This window comes from Atta colombica, unplaced genomic scaffold (genome assembly GCF_001594045.1).
Source record: "Atta colombica isolate Treedump-2 unplaced genomic scaffold, Acol1.0 scaffold200, whole genome shotgun sequence".
Taxonomy (NCBI): domain Eukaryota; kingdom Metazoa; phylum Arthropoda; class Insecta; order Hymenoptera; family Formicidae; genus Atta; species Atta colombica.
Genome location: NW_017259295.1, coordinates 202,344 through 211,680, shown reverse-complemented (window position 1 = coordinate 211,680; position 9,337 = coordinate 202,344). Strand labels below are relative to the sequence as shown.

The following is a 9,337-nucleotide window of genomic DNA, read 5'->3' as shown; positions in this document are numbered from 1 at the left end:
GCGTCCTTATTAATGATATTAAAAATTTAATAAATTTCTTTCTAATTAGCGTTCTGGAAAATGGCTTTCTAATTAGCGTTCCAATGTAATGTGCGAATTTTTGCGGAAAATATTAACAGATTATTTTTATGCAAGGACAATATTAGCTCAAGAAGAAAAATAAAGCCATAATAATACCAAAATGACATTAAAATAAGTCGTGATTGAAAAGTGACTTTTAGTAATCTTTGCAGCTATTTTGACGTTATGATGACTTGTGCTTTACTTGAGAGTTATGTCAGATATATGACGCAAAAGAAAAAGATTTCAGAAATTAATGCGCAGACTTTTGACAGTCACAAATTAGTTTGGAATAAAGTTTTAAAATTTTTAGGTTATCCTTTATTTTTTAAGAAAATATGGTCGCCTGTAGTAATTCATTATTCCATTGTATTCCTTATCTCAAAATATGACACTGTTTCAGCATCACTAGTATAAGTTTTCCCGTAAAGAAAACAACTGGATATCGCTTATATACATATATTATTATATTAATAATTGTAGCGTATTTATCAATTTATTCATATCAGTTTAATACATCTCTTTAATTTATTTAATAAGTTTAACACAAAAATATATTATTTTAATAGAATAAATTTTTAAAATACAATTATTTATCAACATTCCGACTAAATTATACTCTGAATTTGTCTCGCATAAATCCAAAGTAAACAATTTTACCAAAAAGGATCGGAAGAGAGAAAAAAAAAGGATTATAATACGTGTATATGTACAGAGCACAAGAAGCGTCATTACACGTAAGCATTATGATGGGATAAAATGATGTAGACGCAGGAGGTGGTAAAGCGAAGAGAATCACAGGAAGAATCGCAAAGAGGAGAAAAGCGAAGCGGTACGCAGAGAGACGATTACGAGAGAGGAGAAGGATCGAAAAGACGTAATATAAAAGATAAAAAAAAAAGAAAAACAAAAAGTATATGAGAAGAAGGAACAAAGAAGAAAAGGATGAAGAAGCTCTTTAACCGGAGCGCACTAAACGAACGACAGGTGAGTCCCTCGGCGAAGGTACGAGAGAAACCCCGCAGTTTCCCGAGAGGGGGGGCACAGAACGAAGCGGTAAGATGGAAAGTAGAAAGAGAAGGAGGATGAGAGCGAAAAGCGCGAGTGAACGAGAGAGATTGAGTATCGCGGCGGAAACAGAGACGTGGTAGGTTTAGGTGAGGCGAGATGAGCGAGAGGCCACGAAAATACACGAGCGCAGAAGCACGAGCGCTGGAGCACTCGGCTATCGGCGGCGTGGGAGGGGAGAGGCAGGGGGAGGGGAACGAAGTGGGGATAGGAGCGGCACCGCGGCGGGGAGGGGGAAGCACGCCGGCGCCTCGCTTCAGTTCAGTCCCGCGGTGTCTGCTGTGGAGGTGACGAGGTTCTTTGGTTCGCTCTCCGCTCTCTCGGAACAAAAGCGGCTCCTTTCGGCTCGGCCGTTCGTAGGCGAGACTCCCGCCGGGAGGAAAGAAGAGAGAGAGAGAGAAGGAGAAGGAAAGCGAGAAAATATCGTTCGCTCGCGCGTATATACGCTATCGCGTATACTTCGTATTCTCGTGATGTCGCGTCGTTTCTAGCGACGAGCAAGGCTAGCCAACCGCGACTTTGGCGGAAGTCGACCGGCCGTATATACGCATCTCTTTCCCTCCGTCGCGCTCGCGCGCGCGCGCGCGTTATATCTCTCTCTCTCTCACTCGCTTCGACGTTCGTAACGTTCGACGAGGAGCGACGACATCGAGCTGTTCTACGAGACGCGACTGTACCAGCTGTGGTGACGCGACACGCTCTCGGGGGGGGGAGGCGAGTGTATTATGCCGTGCTCTGTGTTCTCTCGTTTATAATCTTCTGTTCTGTGCATTCGGGTTGCAAAGCGCGAGGCTAAAGTCGGGTTTTTGCTTTCCGTCGTGCATCGCGATCCTCGCCTCTGTGTGCACCGATGTTTTCTCCATCGAGGCCCCGTTAACGCCGAGGGAACAAAGGGAGACAGCGAGGGAGGCCAGTAGCGAACGTAAGAGAAAGAGAGAAGACCTATACACATACAGTCGTCGTATCGATTGAGAGCTGGTCCCACTTGACGTAAGTCGATGAGTTTTGTACTACCACATTCAGTGATCTTCGTCCGTGTCCTTCTTTATTATCTAAATTCCTTGGATTGGAATTTCACTCTAGAGAATGAAAATTGAACCAGGGGGTCGATCGTGTATCTTGAAATGAGGTGAAAATTACTAAGTCCTCCCAGTCTTGGAAAAGACTCGAATGTCAATCTTTAAGACTCGGTCCCACAAAGGTAGGATTAACTTTAATCTCGGTTCAACTTTACTCCTCACTTTTTTCCAATTTTAAAAAGATGAGGGGAGTAAATAAAACTGAGATTAAAGTTAATCTTACGTTTGTGGAACTGGATCTAAGAGTGAGATTTCTTTCTTCAGAGTGAGATTCACTGTAAAAAGTTTCAAAAGATAGTGATACAAGGGAGAAAGACGCTCGGTTCTTTCCGTTTGCCTTCTGTCGTTAGATTCGCTTAACGGGAAATTAGAACGGAGAGGCCCACGTGCGATACGATGATAATGCTCGAAATAATACTCAGAAACGGCCGCGTGAATCGAATAACCTTCCTGAGTAACTGTTCTTATGCACAAAGTCAAGTTCATGATCACGCACAAGGAGCTCATTCTGGCTCTTTGTTGTGTTTTCCTTGCCTCTGGATAGGATATCAAACGTGAAACACTCGTGGCTGTCAAAGTACGAGATTAGTTCTGTTTGATACGTTCTATGGAGATGCTACTTGCAAGTCGCATCGTTTTCTGACAATCGTATTTCGCGGAAATATTTTATAAGTAATACTTATTTTTTTTTTAAGTTTTTAAAGGTTATATCAATCAAAGCGCGTTTTACTTTACACGAATTAAATATAAAACTCCATTTCGCACTTCACGTTTTATATGAATATTGCTCATACTTTTAGTAATGTGACTTGTACTAATTGTTTCATTTCACATGAATTTATGTCTTACACGATATGTAAATATGTGGTTTATTTTTATTAAAATTTAAAAGAAATAATCTTTAAATTATCTAAAATTATTGAAAGAAAATTTTAATTATATAAATTCATAAAGAAATTTCGATTTTAATAATGATATTATTATTGAAAATTATTGAAAAGAATTTTAATTTTCGAGCATGATTTCAACATTAAATGAGCGATATCGTTTATTATTATTATACCGTATTATTATTATTATTATACCGTATTGCATTATTTATTAAAAAAGTTATACTGCATAATACATATTATTATTATTACCTATTGAATGTTATATAATGTAATCTATTATAATGAAAATGCCACCACTGAAAATGCGAATGTTAGAAATTAATCGCAATGTAATGATTATTATAAAATTAATTGCGGTTATTATAAACGTTTCAGTTTTTATGCGGAAGAGAAACACACACACACACACACACACACACACACACACACACACATATAATAATATTTGTTTAATAATAATTTAGGAACTTACCATATTCTCAATACCGAAACAATTTAAATAACTGTTAATAAACATTGTTGCAAAAATAGATGAGTGTTTAAAATCACAACTCGATAATATGTAGATGTTTTAATGATATGGTGTCGCAATTTTTTTTTTGCATTTAAAAAACACTATTTTGTAATCACGAAGAACTTATGGTATAATAAATGACAAGCAAAAATAATCGTATATGAAATACGTAATGACTGTCGAGCATGTTTTGTTCTTTTTTGCCATGTTTTTTGTTGAGATTCCTTGGTCGACTTGAAAAACGACTCTTCTTCTTAAACGTGTTTGTTTTTTATACGCTAGAAAAATATCGAGTGTGTAAGCTTTCTTACATTCTTGGAAAGATTTAGAAACAAAGGATTGCAAAAAACGTACGTCAAAGCTACAGTAAAACCTGTGGTACATAGAAAAATAGCAGTAAGCCAATCACTGACTACATTTACACGGCAATTTTAATCGGATTTAATAACATCCGTAGTTATGAAAATGACCAATCACACTCGTTCCATTCTTTCGAGGAACAGCTATGATTAGCCAATTTCGTAACTATGAATGTTATTGAATCCGATTAAGCGTGCCGTGTAAATATAGTCAATATTTTAGATTTGCTACTATTTACGATATTGGCTGATTTATATATCTTATTGCTTATGTCTTACTACTTATATTTTTCTATGTATTTTTAGTCTCATTGCTAAAATTTTTCTGCAGTGTCATAGTCACGGCAAAAAACTTAAGCAGTAAATAAATTGAATTTCTTCTTTACTATTGATCAATTCACTAAACCTTACATTTTATTGCCTTATGTTTTTTAATATATTTCTGACTTTAAGGAGGGGTCTAAAATAAGCACAAAATTAAGATTTTTTAAAAAATTAACTACTGCGTAGAATTAACTTATATTATGTGTATTATATACTGTGTAAATTTGTAAATTTTGAAACAGATTAATTAAAAGGTTTAAACTATAGAGCAATTCGCGCAAAACTCTTTTAATCAGATGGGTGTAACATTTCCAAGAGCGGGGTTGGTTTGAAATAAAAAAACAAAATATTTTCCTGTAAATAGATGTAATAGCTATCGTATAACGTAGAGTTTTTTGTTGAGAAATGTGGAAAATAACTCGATTTGAAAAAACATTTTTTTTTCCAACTTAAAATTACAAAAATTACAAAAATTTGTTATAAATAAATAGATTAACATATCAAAAAAAATTGTACGTTACACGATAAATAATCTTCTTAAGAATATTCCTGCCAAAATTAAAGTCAATCGGATTGTTAGTTTCGGACAAAAATTTCAAAGACACCCGTCTTGAAAAACATTTTGAAAAAAAACGCAAAAGAAGATTCGAAATGATTTTTTTATATAATAAAATGGTCTTACCTTATCTTAAATCGCGGTTTAAAATATTCTTAAAGGTTCAAACTTTTAAGAAATGCAAAAAAGAAATTTTCCATTTTTTCAACTTTTGAATAGTCAATTTTGGAATATGAACCTTAAAATTTTGAGACACAAGTTAAAAAAAAAAGAGAGAGAAAAAAGAAAAAAAATTACATTCGATGAATAAAATATATATTATTAAATTTATTTATATTTATAAAATGTATTTATAAAATTAAATGACTATAAAATCAAATCACAATGAAACATAACAATATGTATTTCTTTGTGACTTTGCACATTTCAACATATTCTTATTCTCTACAACATTTGTAAAATTCTTGATAAATAAATAAATAATTTATCTTAATTTGTAGTCCTTTACTTTGTTCTTAAGGTATCACTGAAATCGGGACAAATAGCATCCCACTTGGAGTTTTTTCGGGACGCCCCTAAAAGAGGTATCAAAAATCGGGACATTCCGCAAAATTCGGGACGATTGGCCACTCTAGTTAGACTCTTTAATCGCGATCCCGGTTACGTCGAGACTCCGCGATGACATGACGAAGGAACAACAAGCGCAAAAAGACACATGTGTTCTCTTTAAAATATTATCGTACTTTAACGGTCGTGACACCCATGTCTGGACTTGCATGTTTACTTCGTTCGTGAAAGTCGCCAGTGATAATATGTCTTCCAGGACGATGAAGATTATACCGCGCGACGGGGCATACCGTCGCTAATTAGACATGCGCCCTCGAGTCCATGTCTTCGCGAGTCGTACTTTTATTGCACGCGAAGTCTAATTAAGGTAGTGAGACAAAAGCCGCCCTGTAATCCGACTGTAACAAATGCACTCGCGTATTCGGAGATGCTTCAATTTAGCTCGGCTTAATCTGATTCGTATCGCGAAATCGAACTCGTCCACCTGACATTTCGCCCGAGTATCTTCGCGATGCCTCTTCCTTTGCAATATCGGTTATCGGTGATGAGTTAACGAACGAAGTTGTCTATATTCCTCGTCCAACTCGTATCGCCACGACTCTTTTTTCCAAGTATCGTGATGTCTTCTACGCTTAAAGTTTGTTAAAATTAGTGGTTGAAATTAGTGGTTGAAAGTTTGTTAAAATTAGTTGTTGAAATTTTGTTTTCAAATTACTTTATATTGGTGTAATCTGAATAGTACTAACGGAAATTGTAATCAAAAGTGGAAATATTTTTTCTTTTTCTTATACTTTGGAGGGGATTGTTGTGCTAGAGTCACAAAGTTAGCACTCGATATTTTTAATTTTAATTTTTTAGCATAAAAAAAACGCGAAACTTTTTTTTTATTTTAATAAGAAACTGAAATGAAAAGTACTGTTACTTTTTTTTTATTAATAGAATGGCGTGTGAACCTGATAATTTATAATTCAAATGGATCTGGATGTAATTATATTCACTACAATTATAGTTGCATTTACTGAATAAAAATGTTTGTTTATATTTTGATATTTTATTGAATTAAAATTTGAAATTATCATAATTTATAGTACAATTTTTTTATATTTGAGAGAACTTATGTGATTATAATTACATTATATAATAATAATAATAACCACAAAACTGGAGCTTCCATAATTATTTTACCATACAATAATAGTCATAAATACCCACTTTTCTCTCGGTACTTAGTGCGTGCTTATGTTCATATGTGTTCATATGTGTTCATATGTGTTTGTTTTATCAATGCCTTAAGGATTATTCGGTCACAAAAGATGAAATTCGACGGTATACGATTGACGGCGTCGTTCATTTGACGCGTCGATCAATACTTACGAGTGGCTTGATGGCAAGTTGTCTGAAGTGTAACTTTCTACGGTGCATCGAGGCTATCCCTCGATCGATTGACGGAATCAACGCTCTCAACGTGCCGTGTTTAGCAAAACTTTGACGGATGTTCATTTCCGTTTCAGCAAAATTCCATGGACATGGGACATTGCGAGATCAAATCGTGATTTTGCAGTTATTAATAAAATTCTCGACAAATTTAATATTAATTTTTGCAGGTTCTATTCGTCGCTTTACTGTTAGATATCAAAGGAGCGATGATAATCAAATCTCTTGAATTAAATAATATTTTATTATTTTTAACTTTGTGACTATTTTCAAAGTAAACAACGTGTCTGTGTTAATGTATGTATTGAGATATGCACTTAGTAATAAATAATAAACTAGATTTGAATCAAATTTAATACACTTTTTTAAGTTCAATTGTTTAATCCCATTATTTTAGTTAAATTAAAGATATATTTCAGTAGCAGTGGCGACCTATAAAAATGATTAAAAATAATTCAAATTGGATATAATTTGATCTTATAAATTTAACAATGTTGTATAAATGCTATACAAAAATTGTGTATATTAATTTTTAGCGTTTTTGGAGAATAAAAACAAAGGATTAAAATATGTAGCTCGAGTTATAATAACGATTGCAGCTATCTCGAGAAAGCTCTGTTGAAAAGAGACATTTTGTTACAGTCCTCTGTGACTTTTTTGCATTTCATATCTGCTCCAGCTAGCATGAAATTGAAACAAAAGTCTCGGAACTAAAAGTCGAAACTAAAAGGTAAAGCGACGTTAGAGAGATAAGTGTCAAATAGATGTCGTAAAAATAGAACGTGTCAGTCTGTTAATAAAATACTATTTTTAAATATGCATTTATCAAAAGCTACTTTAAATTACAAACTGTTACATTTTGCTGATAACATTCGTCACTGAGCCGAAAATGAAAGAAAATAAAATAGTGAATTAATATACGTTTAATTTTTTCTTAATTTTCCGAGATTTCGAATTAACTTACAAATTAATTTTTTGAGAATATTAGATTCGGAATAATTAAGATAATCTACTGACATGTCAAAATGTCAATTTTCGAAGTGATTGATTCAAAAAAGAAAATTCTTTAAAAAATATTTTTCTATTTTATTCTATATATTCTATTTATCTATTATTTTATATATATTTTATATCTATTATTTCATATATTTTATATATTTTATATATTGTATATATTCTCTTGTGTATATTAAGTTTCATTGTCACGGAAAGAACAGTTTTGCTGAAATAAATTTAGCTAGATATAAATCTGAAAATAATTTTGTTGGATCATCAAAATAGTGTAAAACTTTTTAGTGTTGACAGCAATGCTGCAAAATATTTTAACATTCTGTTTAACAACCAATTTCTATATAATTATTTTGACGGTCTCAACAAAATTATTTTTAGATCTATTTCTGTCTTAATTTAAATTTTTTAAATATTGGATCGGAGAAAAGTTTCTTCGTATTTTTTAATTCAAAATTGTATATACAATATCTTCATAAAAAATGAACGAAATTTAAATTAAAAAAAGATTTTTAAAGCTTGAAATCTCTAAAGGTTATTATATTATATTTTTTGAGCTTTTGTGAGTTTGGTTAATTTTTACATTTAAAAAACTACGACCTGAAAAAGATGAAAAATTTTCTTTTCACTTTGGGGGTCTCTCACATGCCCAAAAAAAATTTATGAAAATGTTCGACTATCGTGAAAGTTTGAAGCTTTCTCTTCGAAATCATTTTTTAGAAATGTTTCTATGATTTTTTTGTTCCTGAGTTATTCGTGAATTAAGTAAAGAAGCATTTCTGACTTTTATATATTGTATATATTCTCTTGTGTATATTAAGTTTCATTGTCACGGAAAGAACAGTTTTGCTGAAATAAATTTAGCTAGATATAAATCTGAAAATAATTTTGTTGGATCATCAAAATAGTGTAAAACTTTTTAGTGTTGACAGCAATGCTGCAAAATATTTTAACATTCTGTTTAACAATCAATTTCTATATAATTATTTTGACGGTCTCAACAAAAGCATTTCTGACTTTGATTGCTCCGATAAAAATCATTATACCGCAATTTAAAAAACAGATTCTTACAGCTGAAACTTTGTTCTAGCCAATAATATAATTATAACGAAAATTTCGTAACAAGTGAAAAACTTTTGCAAAAAGATTTTTTTAAATACGAAGAAACTTTTTCCCCGATCTAATATTTCAACCGTTCTTTCTGTTTACGTAAAATATGTTTTACGATTGCTTGAAATGATGAACGATTCGAATCGTTAACAGCTTCAGTTTGTAATATTGCGTATTTTCGGAAAAGTAGGGCATTAGTTTCGTTTTACAAAAAGGAAAAAAAGCCATATGAAAAGTGCAAAGTGCGACGCATTACTCTTTGCACAGATGGTACATTCGCACAATATTTCATCCGAGAACATAACAGACGCACTCAACATTAATTCTCTTAGCATTCTCTATTAAGATCGCGAATCGTCCAAGCA

At 32.8% G+C, this 9,337-nt stretch overlaps 1 protein-coding gene across 7 annotated transcripts in view; it reads left to right on the top strand.

Annotated features, from left to right (window-relative positions):
- The first annotated feature begins 1,586 nt into the window (after positions 1-1,586).
- Positions 1,587-9,337, top strand: part of LOC108687182 (ankyrin repeat domain-containing protein 50) — an 82,450-nt gene continuing 74,699 nt past the window's right edge. For all 7 annotated transcript variants that reach the window (XM_018192825.1, XM_018192823.1, XM_018192824.1 and 4 more), the window contains exon 1: positions 1,587-2,118. The gene's annotated coding sequence lies outside the window, so the exon portion shown is untranslated. The remainder of the gene's footprint in view (positions 2,119-9,337) is intronic.